Genomic DNA, 14,146 nt, shown 5'->3' on the forward strand with positions numbered 1-14,146 from the left:
TCAGAAACCAGGATGGCTTCTCTAAATCAGGGATGTCCTTGGAAAATAGGGACACTTGGAGGGTCTGCAATTCCAGCTCAGAAACCTTAGTGCAGAGAACTCTTGCTTCTGTCCAAGGGACATGTTATCTTCTGGAGAAACCTCCATGCCACATGTGCCTATGGTGAGCAGGGCAGGAAACAAAAGTAAGCAGAGCAACAAATGCAATGTTTTCCTTTTACAGTAAGCTACTTTCTGCTCACACTCACACACTTTATCCTATTCTGCATACAGACAAGCAGGAGGCATTGTTAGTGTTCATTCCAGTGAAAATATTAGGGATGAGAAGGAGAATAAGTGTGATCTGGACATGGTTCCATGTGTCAGATATAGAGGCTTGGAATCCTTCATTTGGCCCCCAGGTCTAAGGTGCCTCACCAATTTCCTTGTGCAACTACAATTCTCCCTCCCCCTCCAAAATCCATCAGACTAACTGCTAAAGCAGGCTAGGCTCATTAAATTGAAGAGCCCTTCTCAGAAAAGGTGGACCTAGCAACCGAGGCAGAGCTGCACCTCCGATTTATATTGCAACCGAAGGATGACTGCTGCTGAAGCAATATCTCAGCTTTTGCCTCACTTGGAGCTGTCCATGGTACTCTCACCTCTGCTGAAGTCACTGCATACAACATACCATTAGTCACTGGTACCACAAAGAACACCAACATTGCAAGACAGGTGGCAGCACTCGTGCAAAGGTTACAGGAGGCAATTTAGGCCCATTCCACCATTTCAGGCTGAAAGTCCTCTTGTGGAGATCTTTTGACGTAGCCCTACAAGGGCAGAAATCACCACTCAAATCATGTTTGTGGCATTTCTTGGTGGTAATAGTGGTGGGTTGGGCGGTGTGTGTGTGTGTGCACGCGCACGTCATGGAGCCAGTTAACACAGAACAGAACTGAGTAAATATAAGTCCATTTGGAAGAATTATGCATGAGAGCAATTTAGCCTTTGGCACTGGTAGCATCTCCCCCACCCCGCCCTCCTTTTGAGCATGGTTAGAATCTTCATGTGCTGTTATGATCACAGCATCTTCTGCAGCGAAGACTCCCATAACAAGCAAAAACAAAAAGGAAAGGAAAGAAACCCATAGCAATGGGAGAGAATTCCCTTTTGCTTAGTGACTTGAGAAGAAGAAGGAGGGAGAGAGAGAGGGAAAAAAACCTATTGCCTGTGGTGTGGCAGCGCTTTTTCTGCAGAAACTAATGGGACGTACATGCTGATACTACTGCTTCAAACTGAGATTGAAATACCATGTGGTGCCTAATGCGAGGGCTGCCCACGCAGAGAGCAACTTCCAGCCACGGCAGATCCAGCATCACACAGCTAGCAGGAGGTTCCATTCCAACCACACAGCTATTTCGCTTCAGTCTTGGAGGTCTGCTTCATTTGAGAGTTGGATACAAGTTGGAAAGGGCCCCAGCTGGTCATCTAGTCCAACCAGATTGGAACCCTGGTGTTTGGGTGGAAGGGATACCTAGGGCTGCAGTCTATGAGGGGTGGATTTCAATTTCAAAGGGTATATGTGTGAGCTGGCTACCGGTCTGTTTCCAAGAACGTTTCAGAGTATTCATGTTAATCAATAAAACCCCATAAGGCTCGGGATTGCCTTAAGGGAAAGGTTCTCTGGTGTGATTTCAGGGACAAAGAGTCTTTGAAAATTTTAAGAGCAGCTTCCCAGAATTCCTGGAGTGATGTTTTATCTGGGTATTTTGGGATGAGTGAGGAGAGAGAAAATGGTGGCCACTAGTTCTCAGCTGCTAAGAGCTTCACTGCTGGCCCCATAGCTGGTGGCAATATATGCCTGTTGTCTTTGCCCATGGAATTTTCTTGGCAGGGATACTGGAGTGGCTTGCTGGTTCCTGCTCCAGGTGGATCATGTTTGATTCACCTGCTCCGGGTGGATCATGTTTGATCCACCTGCTCCAAGTGGATCATGTTTGGTCAAAACTCTCCACTATGACCTGTCTTGGGTGGCCTTGCACGGCATAGCTCATAGCTTCTCTGAGTTATTCAAGCCCCAATAAAATAGTCTCTGTGTGTGTGTGTGTGTGTACTAACTAGTTGCAATTGCTTTTCTTTCTAAGTGATCTAGAGGATAATTTTTTTGCAGGAAGTGTCATTTTTGGGGTGTAGGGCTATGCCTAAGGAGGCTTTGAATATTTCTTCCTCTTCTCCCTCAACAAACCCACAAGACCCACTTTGTTTTTCATTGTAACTTTTTTTTGACAGCCTCTGTTCTCTCCATCACCCCAGTGCCCCTCTCAGAATGATACTGTTTGATATGATTTATTCTATTTCTATGCCTCTCTTCATTCAAATGAGTCCCAAAAAGGCTGACAAACAATAAATAACAATAACACGGCAGAACATAATAAAACATCACAAATACAGCATAAATCATATAGAATAGTTAGCAAATCATCAGCGAAACAGTCGCAATCCATAAAGCACTGCTAACAAAGCAACAACTAAAAAAAATAAGCTAAGCATCACAATTAAAGCAAAAGCCACAGTATATGATTAACAAATCAATGCAGCCTTTATAATTTATAAAACAACATTAGAAACATTAACAGAACAGCAACAAAAAATAAATAAACTAACACGGTTAAGTCCATGCACACAACATCCACACCACCATTGATTCAGAATCTTTTGCTCAACTCATTAAAACACCCACCCACACAATGCCTGTGGCAGCAACTCGCTTCCAAAAGTTCCTCAGGTGGGGAGGTGGGGCAGAACAGGTAAAATCAACCACCCCCTTGTGGCAAACAGAGTCTCTCTCCCCTCCCTCTAGCACTGGAGAAGGGCATATTCCTTTCTGTGTGGTGTGCACACAAACAAGCACACACACCATTTCCCGTCTACAAATCGTCTCCTCCTCCCAGAGAGCAAGTGTTGCGGTGAGATCCGCAAGACTGACCTCAATGCTGTTGTGGGTGGGAGCGATTGGATAGCCACAGCAAGCCGATTGGTGGTCCCTCAGTTGCTGGGGTATTTCTGGCCAATGGGATCCTTTCATGCATTAACCGAGGGACCTTTATATACCGCTGCACGTTGCGCTGAGCTTCCTCTTTTCGCCTTGTGCATCGGATCACCTGCCCACTCTCCCTATATTTAGGGTTGGATGTGGGTGATCAGAAGGTGGGCTGTTCGAATCCCTGCAACAGGGTGAGCTTCCGTTGCTCAGTCCCTGCTCCTGCCAACCTAGCAGTTCGAAAGCACATCAAAGTGCAAGTAGATAAATAGGTACCTCTCCGGCAGGAAGGTAAACGGTGTTTCTGTGCGCTACTCTGGTTCGGCAGAAGCGGCTTAGTCATGCTGGCCACATGACCCGGAAGCTATACGCCGGCTCCCTCGGCCAATAAAGCGAGATGAGCACCGCAACCCCAGAGTCGGCCACAACTGGACCTAATGGTCAGGGGTCCCTTTACCTTTTATGACCTTGCTATGCCATTGTAGGTCATCTTTTTTGGGACATGGGCCCAGTAGGCATTTTCCCATTTGGCTGATTGGGTGGTGCCACTTGGGTTTCGCTTGCCACGTAGCAAATCATCACAACTTTGTAAGATTTGGCAGTTAGGCATTGGTTCAATGTGGTGTGGAGGGGAGGTTGTCACACATCCGCCTACAATGCGCAAATGGTATTCTGTTAAAGGAATCCAGGGGCTCGCCTTGCTTTGGAGGCTTCAAAATCTGCTGAAACTAAATTGCCTCCAATATATGTAATAGCCTTTTGAAATTTACACTCTTGGGTGCCTTGAAACGTAGTCAGTGAATATATTACTTTCTCTCCATGCCTAATTATCTAGGAATCTGTAGCATAGCATCTTATGTTTCTGGGGCCAATTTCTCTTAAAACATCCCTTCATTCAAAAGCTGATTGTGCAGTCGTTTAGTTTGCTTCCTCACTTCCTTTGAATGTGCCTATTCTTAAATTTTCCTTTTTTCCTTGTTAAAGTCTACTTTCCTTCCACCCAGCTTTCAGTCCTCCTCTTTTACATGAGGTCTTTAACATTTCGGGGGGGAGGGGGGCTGATTTTCCATCTATTGAGTGACTTATCTTTAATAGACTTTCAAACTTTTCTTTTTCCCTAAAGATAGAGGAATAGTTCTATTTGGTGGCGGAATATTGCATTAATGAAGCAAGTAAATGTGTAATAAAGACAATGGCTGTATATGAATTATGTGGTGATATACTGTCATAATTTACAAGGGCTGTTAAATAAGATAATCACAAATGTGGCGTCTACACTCCGTGTTGCTATTTTCCTCAAGAAACTCTGAAAAGGCCCCTAAATTTTCTACCACCTGGAGAGAGAAAGTAACACAGTGATTCCTGTCATTTTAACACACACACAGTTCTTTGGCTCCATCTCTTTAAACACACTTATTTTTTTAAAAAAAAAAATAAATCATACTAATTACAGTTGCAAACTATCATTCATTTTTTTTCTTATTGGATCCAAACTGATAAAAATGTTATTTAATACAATCCAATTTTTAGTTTGTTTGGTTTAGAAGGGGGTGGGTGGAGAGAGAATTAAGGGGTGTGTTTTTTTTAACATACAATGGTACAATAGCCCATTGCGAAGGAAATTAGATTTGATGGGGGAGGAACATAGTTTCTCAGAATTGTTCCATTTTTAATAAGAGCATGTGCTCTAACCCATGTTCCCCACCAATGTTTAATTTCAACAGATAAAGAAAACGGCAGGGGGTTGGGCAGAGAGAGGGAGAGACAATCAGCTCTGCTGTTGCAATTACACAGACGGGATGGATGTTAGGGGTAAGGGGGCCATTGCAAATCCAGGTGATTTGTTTTCTTGCTTGCTTGCTAAATCCTCACCTCGTCTCCCCTGCCCCTTCATACCTTCTCCATTTGTTTATATATAATACATAATAACAGAAGAAGAGACTGTGGGATCAGGCCAATAAGTCTATCTAGGTCTGCATCCTGTTCTCACAGTGGCCAACTAGATGCCTGTGGGAAACCCGCAAGCTGTTGGGAGTCATTCGTTTGCAGTGGTGGTGAGTTTTGATTGGCTTAATTGGTGTTAGTCTGGGCAGGAAAGAAAAGTCAAGAGATGGTGGGACAAAACTCTTGTTGGCATCCATCTGTCAAGAAGAAGAAGAAGAAGAAGAAGAAGAAGAAGAGGAGGAGGAGGAGGAGTTTGGATTTGATATCCCGCTTTATCACTACCCTAAGGAGTCTCAAGGTGGCTAACAACCTCCTTTCCCTTCCTCCTTTCCCACAACAAACACTCTGTGAGGTGAGTGAGGCTGAGAGACTTCAGAGAAGTGTGACTAGCCCAAGGTCACCCAGCAGCTCCATGTGGAGGAGCAGGGAAGCGAACCCGGTTCACCAGATTACGAGTCCACCACTCTGGCAGCTGCTCTTCCAAGAAGCAGTAACTACCTACTTTTGCTCACCAAAACAACGAGCACACAAGCAGGTGTCGCCTACCAGATTAAAAGAGCAAATGAGTGATCAGAAGCAGCAGCAACCATCACTTTCTCAATCCTTGCTGTTGCAAAAAAGCAGCAAGGAACAGCAGCCTCAATGGGTAGCATTCAGTGGAGGCTTGGGTTCAATTGTCACCACCTGTAGAACACTGGTGAGTGAATTAAGTAACTGCTCCTTCCATGATTAATCTGGTGCACCACAACTTCCAGAGAGAAGAGTAAGTGAGCAGTCAAACACATTTCTCTTAAGAAAGGGTGAGCAAAAACAGATAGGTAGTGTGTAATTTTTTTCCATTCTTTTATCAAGTTATCAACCTCTTGGTTTCTGAGTTTTCCAGTCAGTTTTGCCATCTCAGCATAGTCCACCAGCTTGTTTTGCCATTCCTCTCTGGTAGAGACTGTCTTCTTTCCATCTCTGGGCTAGTAACATCCGGGTGGCTATTGTTCCATACATGGGAAAAAAAATCTGCTCCTTTGGAATGCTGGTACCTGTAATTCCTAATAAAAAGGCTTCTGGTTTCTTAACAAATGTTATTTTAAGTATTTATTTATTTTTCATTTCATTATATAAATCTGATAATGTATCTAAACCCATCTACCATGGATGCCTTGTCATAAGCTCCAAATTTCATTTAGATCCAGGACACATTCTTAATCCTCAACTGTTTCAAGAATTACTTTCAAAATGGGGACAGAAAATGTGGAATGAAGTCTCCAGTGCTCCCCTGTGAGGAAAGATTGCAGCATCTGGGCCTTTTTAGCATATTGAAAAGGTGAGGGAGAGGGGACCTGATAAGGGTGAATACAATTATGCATTGCATAAAGCAAGCAGTTTGTCTTCCCCTCTCATAACTTGAACTCATGGACATTCAAGAAAGCCGAATGTTGGAAGACTCTGGACAGATTAAAGGAAACACACCTTCCAATTCTACAATTCTAAGATTCTGTGATTCACAAAGTACATCATTAAACTATGGAATTTGATCCCACAGGAGGTGGTGGTGGTGGCCAACTTAATTTATTCATTTTTTTAATCCCCATTTCCTCCCAAAGGAACCCACCTGGCTGGCTTGAAAAAAGAATTAGACAAATTCAAGGGGGATAAAAGGCCATCAGTAGCCACATTGGCCACAATCACAGGATGGAAGAGTGGGCATCTGGCTGACCACTGTGAGAAGAGATGAGGGTTTTGCCTGATTTTCTTATATTTATGTTGTTAACATCAGTTTCCTGGCCAGCTCCTGCAAATTAAAATGGTTTTCACCCCACCCCCTGCTCAAAACAATTATAGCATTGTAGAGTTGCAAGGGACCCCAATGGTCATGTTGTCGAGCTCCTTAAATACAGAAATCATCAATATAAAACCCCAGGCAGGGGGCCAGCTAACCTCTGTTTAGAAACCTCCAATAAAGAATAGTCCATCACCTTCCGAGGTAGCACATTTTTTCTCAGTTGTGTCCATCTTTGCAAACTTCCCAGAGGAATCTAGCTGGGAACAAGTTGCTTGAACTAGCTTGACCTTGGTCATATCCAATAACACAGCTCTACACTCTTTAGTCCATGCACCACAATTTGCAAAATCTACAGCCACAATTTTAAAAACAAAACAAAAACTTGAGAAATTTCTATTAATAAAATGTATGCTTTTTTTTTTTTTTTTTTAAGGCTTTCCCTGTTCAGTACTTAGGAGCAAAGCAATCTCAGGAATTATTTAGATTGTCTTTTGCATTTCTAAACCAATTGAGATTACTGTTAATTAGGTCCTTTTCTCTTCTACTCCCCAGAAACCTTGCTGGGTAAAGTGCTATATGGCTATATACATGAATGCATAACTGCTAAGGGCCTCTGTTAAATATTCATGGACTGTTATATGAGAAATCCTTTCCTTTCCAGATTTGGGTAAGTATCTCCATTAATAAAATCCATTTATGTAATAGCTGATCGAGTCTTTCTTTGTAGGTGACTTGAAGTTCAAACTGGAAAAGGGGGTGGCGTATAGGTTATAGACGGCGGTGGGGGGAAAGAGGGAGTGAAAGGGGCTTTGTGTAGAATTGGATCTCGATTCTCTTCCAATTTGAGTTGAGCTGTTTCTATCATCCGTGCAAATAGCCTCTTCAGTAGGAATACAGGAGGGTGCTGTTTTTGACCAAGACTAGGTTAAAGAATAGAGGAATTTCTTGAGGCAGCTCAACAAACATTCACTGAGTTCAGTATACAGACACACACACACACACAACACTATCCTCAGCATTCTCAACCTGGTCATCAGATTTCTGTGGCCTCCTAAAAAACCCTGGGAAGTCTAACCTCAATAAATCTGTTGGATTTTTTACCTATTCATACTGTTGGCAGTCATTTTCTGCAATGGTGGTGAGTTTTGATTGGCTTAATTGGTGTTAGTGTGGGCAGGAAAGACAAGTCAAGAGATGGTGGGACAAAACTGTAGTCGGCATCCATCTGTCTCGAGAGACAATGGAGTGCTCCACGGGAGTGGAATCAAACCTCTGGAGAAGCAAAGTTCCTGCTGTGGCTACAGAGACTCGTAACTCATAACTGCTGCACCCCAAATTAGTTTTGCTGTATTAGCATCACCAAAGTGACCTCTCAAGGTGCAGGCCGGGGTAGTGTGTATGGGCTGCCCAGACAACAAGACCCCCTCCCCTCTTGGCCTGACTGATGTGGTCCAGAGGAAAGCAGCATTGGGTTAAGGGTTCTCTTTGCATATGGTCCTTGGGGGTGCCCTTTGGGCTTGGCATGTGCATCAAAGCTGCTGAAAGATTTGGGACAGATAAAGTAAGCTACTTCTTAAAGCTGCTCATAGTTAGGTTACGGAACTCAGTGACGGCCACCAACCTAAAGGTAAAGGGACCCCTGACCATTAGGTCCAGTCGTGGCCAACTTTGGGGTTGCAGCGCTCATCTCGCTTTATTGGCCGAGGGAGCTGGCATATAGTTTCCGGGTCATGTGGCCAGCAGCGAACCAGAGCAGTGCATGGAAATGCCATTTACCTTCCCGCTGGAGCGGTAGCTATTTATCTACTTGCACTTTGATGTGCTTTTGAACTGCTAGGTTGGCAGGAGCAGGGACCGAGCAACGGGAGCTCACCCTGTCGCGGGGATTCGAACTGCCAACCTTCTGATTGGCAAGTCCTAGGCTCTGTGGTTTAACCCACAGTGCCACCCACATCCCGGCCACCAACCTAGATGGCTTTAAAAGAGGATTGGGCAAATTCATGGTGGAATGGGTGGTCAAAGGCTATTAGCCACAATGAGGACCATCAGCCTCCATACTTGGAGGCAGTAATGCTTCTGAAGGGCGGTGGGCAAGAGTGCTGTTGCTCTCAGGTCTTGCCTATGTGCTACCCACAGGCATCTGGTTGGCCACTGTGAGAACAGGATGCTGGGCAAATGGGCCATTGGCCTGATACAGAAGGCTGTTCTTGTGCTCTTAAATTAGCCTGACACTTTCTTCCAGCTTATATTTTTCTACTGTTTCTAGATTCCAACGCTCTCCTCTTGTCCTACCCAACTGCCTACACAATGCAACTGCTCTCCAGCCCTCTAAGAAGTTACAAAGATAAGCAATGGAAATTAGGAAGGGGGTGGCCCAGTTCTCACTACTTTGAATCCTCCTGTGGATGGAAAATTCCATGCAATTAGAAAACCAGAAGTGGGGGGGTGGAAGGCTGGACCCTCCCTCGTGGATTTCTACCTTCTAGGTGCTAGATTTCTGCCTGCTGGGAATCCCTTTGCACAGCAGGACGTTGGAGAATGCAGCACTCTCCAGAGCTCAGGTCGCTGCCACCTAAACTCCCCTCACTGGTAGATCTAGATTGAGAGATAGTTACTGACTCAAGATCACCCAGTGAGTTTCGTACCTATTACACAAAAGTTTCTGAAGGAGCATCTCCACCCCCATCGTTCTGTCCAGACACTGAGGTCCAGCTCTGAGGGTCTTCTGGTGGTTCCCTCCCTGCGAGAAGTGAGGTTGCAGGGAACCAGACAGAGGGCCTTCTTGGTAGTGGCGCCCACCCTGTGGAATGCCTCCTATCAGATGTCAAGTAGATAAACAACTATCTGACTTTTAGAACACATCTGAAGGCAGTCCTGTTTAGGGAAGTTTTTATGTTTGATATTTTATCATGTTTTTAATATTCTGTTGGGAGCCACCCAGAGTGGCTGGGGAAACCCAGCCAGATGGGTAGGGTAAAAATAATAAATTTGTTGTTGTTGTTGTTGTTAGTTGATAAGCCAGATTTGCTCCACCTTGTACCACTACAGCGTTTCACCTCTAATTGGTATTGTGGTTTACCAAGCTCGGCCTGGGAAGAATTTGTCAGGACGGATCCAGTCACCGGTTATTTGAGTTTTGCTAATGTTAGCCTGTTCTTTTCGCTTGCTTGTTTGTTAGTTTCCCCCCCTGCTTGGAATCAATGCAGTCTCTCCTCCTCTAAGGGATAGCGATTTCCCTTATTTCTACACAGCACAATGGAAGAGCCACGTAAGCTGGAAATTGCTATTGACAATCTGCCTTTATAATTACTGCAACTCTGAAAGAACAACTCGTTTTCTGCTCCTCACTTCCTCATTTCCCCTCCCCAAAGATGCATAGGCTTGGTAGCTTTTTCCACTACCGCCCACTTCTCCTTCCTTCCTTCCTTCCTTCCTTCCCTGCCCATCCCATCAGCCAGATCTAGTTCTTTAATTCGGTAGCTTTTTTCTAAGTTTCTGAGCCCTGGAGAAACCTGGGGAGGGGGAGAAATATATATGTATATATTTGACAGAAGCTTACATTAAGCTCCATTCGTCAGGACTTTCTTTTCTAAATGGGGAACAGCCTGGGGCTGGATGTCTGCCGCATAAGCTCAGGGGTGTACAGTGGCCCGGGGCAGGAGTTACAAGATAAGAAAAAAGTTGGTAAAAGATTGCTCTTGTCTGGGTGAATATTTTGCCTCTTGGATGGGATCAGGAGGCGGGTGGGAGGGGTGAGATCTAGCAGTATATACGAGAGAAAGTGAGAAGCCTGCAGTTGGGAGGGAGCCCAAAGATCATAGCTGGTCCAAGCTCTTGTTGATCCTGCTACAGTTCCTCTCTGGAGGGTTGCAATCCATTGACCACTAACAGAAGAAAAGCGATAAAATAGTTGTAATAGAGAAATAATAATACTAATTTATTATTTATACCCTGCCGATCTGGCTGGGTTTCCCCAGGCACTCTGTGCGGCCCCCAACAGAATATTAAAAACACAATACAGCATTAAGCATTAAAAACTTCCCTAAACAGGGCTGCCTTCAGATGTCTTTGCCTTGACATCTGAAGGGAGGGTGTTCCACAGAGAGGGTGCCACTACCAAGAAGACCCTCTGCCTGGCTCCCTGTAACTTCACTTCTTGCAGTGAGAGAACCACCAGATGGCCCTCAGAGCTGGACCTCAGTGTCCAGGCTGAACAATGGGGGTGGAGAAGCTCCTTCAGAAACTTTTCTGTAATAGATAAAGATATAATGAGGTAGGAAAAGTTTGAGTAAAAACACTGTGGGGGTGGGAAGTCAACTTATGAAACAACTTATGTAAGTATTCAATACGAAGATTATTGTGGAAAGGTTTGGGGGGAAATAATTTTTAAAAATATTTTAAAAAACAACAGTACATGACTCTAACTTTTCCCAGTTAAGGAATCTGACCCTGCAAAGCTCCTTTGGAACTTGTGACCACTCAGGGACGAGCAGAGTACAAAACAATGCAATTTCATGGCAACGAAACCAGGGACTCTAAATGTCAGTGCTCCAGAAGGACTCCTGAGATATTAAATGGATCTATCCACCATGGCCATGAATCTCATGCAAAAGTTCTTCTTCTTTGCAGTACAGTGTGTAAGCGTAGTGCCTTTATGTTGGGGCGTGTGATGTGCTTTAGGTAGCTTGCAAATAGGCTCTTATGAGAATCTGCGGTGTGAATTTGCTGACTTTGGTAGCTTCGTAATTTCGGGCCGCTGTGTTGTGTTCAGCATTTCATTTTTGCAATCTTTACAGGGGGTGATTAAATGAATGCCTGAGGGTAGGCTTGGAGAAGAATCCTACCTGAATGGAATGAGTAAGCGCTTAAAGATAATCCCCCAGTCCTTCAGCAACCAAGTTGGCTGGTTTCTTGCACTTTGCTTGGGTCTCTGCAAAGTCCGATGGGAGATGTGTGCATTTTGCAAGCCGTACCTTTTGAGGAGAACTACAGGGAAGCGATGCAGTTCGATGGCAGAGCACCTGCGCTGTCCTCCAGCCCACATTTAACGTCATGTGGGCCTATTGCATGGGAGAGCATTAAAATGGCAAACCCCCAACTGTAATCTGTGGGCCAAAGCTAGATGTATACTTACAAATGTAGCAAATACCATACTTTTCCGTATATAAGACGAGGTTTTTCCCCCTTTAAAATAATGTTTTAAAAATTGGCTTGTCTTATACATAGATAGTGCGGAGAGAGGATGGGTGATAGGTTGCTGCCACGATCAGGAGATGTTTAGTTGCGATAGTTATGGTGGCTAGTGGCTGTGGCAAGTGCTGCAGCTGATTGGTGGTGGCTGCTGCATCAGGGCGGGCATTTGGCTGCTGGCAGGCAGACGATTGGCAGCTGCTTCGTTGAGTGTGATTCTCAGCATTGAGCTTGCAGGTGAGCGATTCTCTGCATCCCCCCCCCAAAAAAGGTTTAAAAACTCTGGGCAATCTTCCCCAAAAAAGCTCAATAACTCTGGGCAATCTCCTCCCATTTTCTTAACTTTGAGTCCCTCCAAATAGGGGGTGTCTTATACACGGGGGTGTGGTATACACGGGAAAATACAGTAGTTATGTTGTTGTGTTTTCTCCTTTGCTAATTTCAGAAGTGGGGTAGCCCAGCCTTCACATAAGAGGTACTTTTTCTATGAGACTTTTTAACAGTCTCATAGAATAATAGACTTGCAGAGTTGGACAGGAAACAATGGGTCACGTAGCTCTTCACCTTTGCATCTACCACTTTAGGACTTCACCACCACATGTGTAGAATGTGCCTCAGGCAGCAATACTGAGCACAGGAAGCCGGTGTGAATTAAGTGAAGACGCTGTAAAGGATGGCATACCCAGAGCCTGTTCAAGGGCATTCGGGAAATGGAGAGTGATGGCTTAGCCCAGCAGAGTGAATGGGAAAGTACAAAAACACAGAGAGCTAGGAAAGGAAAACTACATGGTCCTGCCTGGCGCTTTCATTAACAGCTTCGTTAGCATGCAGAGAAGCCACTCACAAAGGATCTCATCCTTTCAGGAACAACTTTCCCTTTGTGCAGGGAAGCTACATGTGAGGGAGCACCACGCAGGATCAGATCCTTCTGCTTAACCATGGTTCATCAGGAGGTTCTGATCCTACACAGTGCTGTATACAACCCTGTTTGTTCGTTTTTCAAAGGTTTTAAGTGGTTTTGCAAACCCTCAGCCCTGCCCCCTGAATTGTTTTGGTGCCACGGAATGGAATGGCTCAGGAGATCTATGCCCATCCTTTGGCAGCACGCATTAAGAGAGATGGCACAGTTGATTTCCACGGGTAAGCATTCAACTAGGTTTCAATCGGGACGCGGGTGGCGCTGTGGGTTAAAGCCTCAGCACCTAGGGCTTGCCGATCGAAAGGTCGGCGGTTCGAATCCCCGCGGCGGGGTGCGCTCCCGTTGTTCGGTCCCAGCGCCTGCCAACCTAGCAGTTCGAAAGCACTCTCGGGTGCAAGTAGATAAATAGGGACCGCTTACTAGCGGGAAGGTAAACGGTGTTTCCGTGTGCGGCTCTGGCTCGCCAGAGCAGCGATGTCACGCTGGCCACGTGACCCGGAAGTGTCTTCGGACAGCGCTGGCCCCCGGCCTCTTTGAGTGAGATGGGCGCACAACCCTAGAGTCTGTCAAGACTGGCCCGTACGGGCAGGGGTACCTTTACCTTTAGGTTTCAATCAGAGTAGATGTGTTGAGATCAATGACCTTGAGAGATTCTTTAATTTCAATGGGTCTACTTTGAGTAAAAGTTAATTTCATTCCACCCTATGCAATGTTGGTTTTCATGCTAAGCTAATGTGCCTCTCTTTTTCCTCTTTGAAATGCAGAGCACAGTCTACAAAAATTAAGCCTGATAATTGGCAAAAGCCTATTCCCACCCCCTGAAAATTCATCCAAAATTAACTGGGTTCATCTGCACATTTTACCAGTGCCTTAAATTATGGTCTTCTTGGCACTTTCTCTCTTCTCTCTCTCTCATTCTCTCTCTCTCTTTAAAAAAAAAAAAAAAAGAGGACTGAAGATTTACTGTCATTTACATATTTGAAAAATGTGTCCTCTTCCCTCCCTACCCTCCATCTCAAACCAACCTCCATTAATTCCTGACTGGATCATTTCATTCCTACCACACTCAACACCTTCTCCTTTTTTTCTTCTTCTCTTTTTGTCTGGGGCATGTAATTTGAATAGAAAATGGAAGGGAAAGCAGAACTTCCACAACACTTTTCACAAACAAAATTAGCAAGTTTCCACAATTTTTAAAGGTTCTGTTTGTAATTCTAAAACTCTTTCCCCTCTCATTCCTTTCGTTTTGCTCCAGGCATGAATATAAGGGAGAGATAGGTTGCTTTCTTTTTCCTTT

The sequence above is a fragment of the Podarcis tiliguerta genome (assembly GCF_965153285.1).
Source record: "Podarcis tiliguerta genome assembly, chromosome: 11".
In the NCBI taxonomy this organism is placed as follows: Eukaryota; Metazoa; Chordata; class Lepidosauria; order Squamata; family Lacertidae; genus Podarcis; species Podarcis tiliguerta.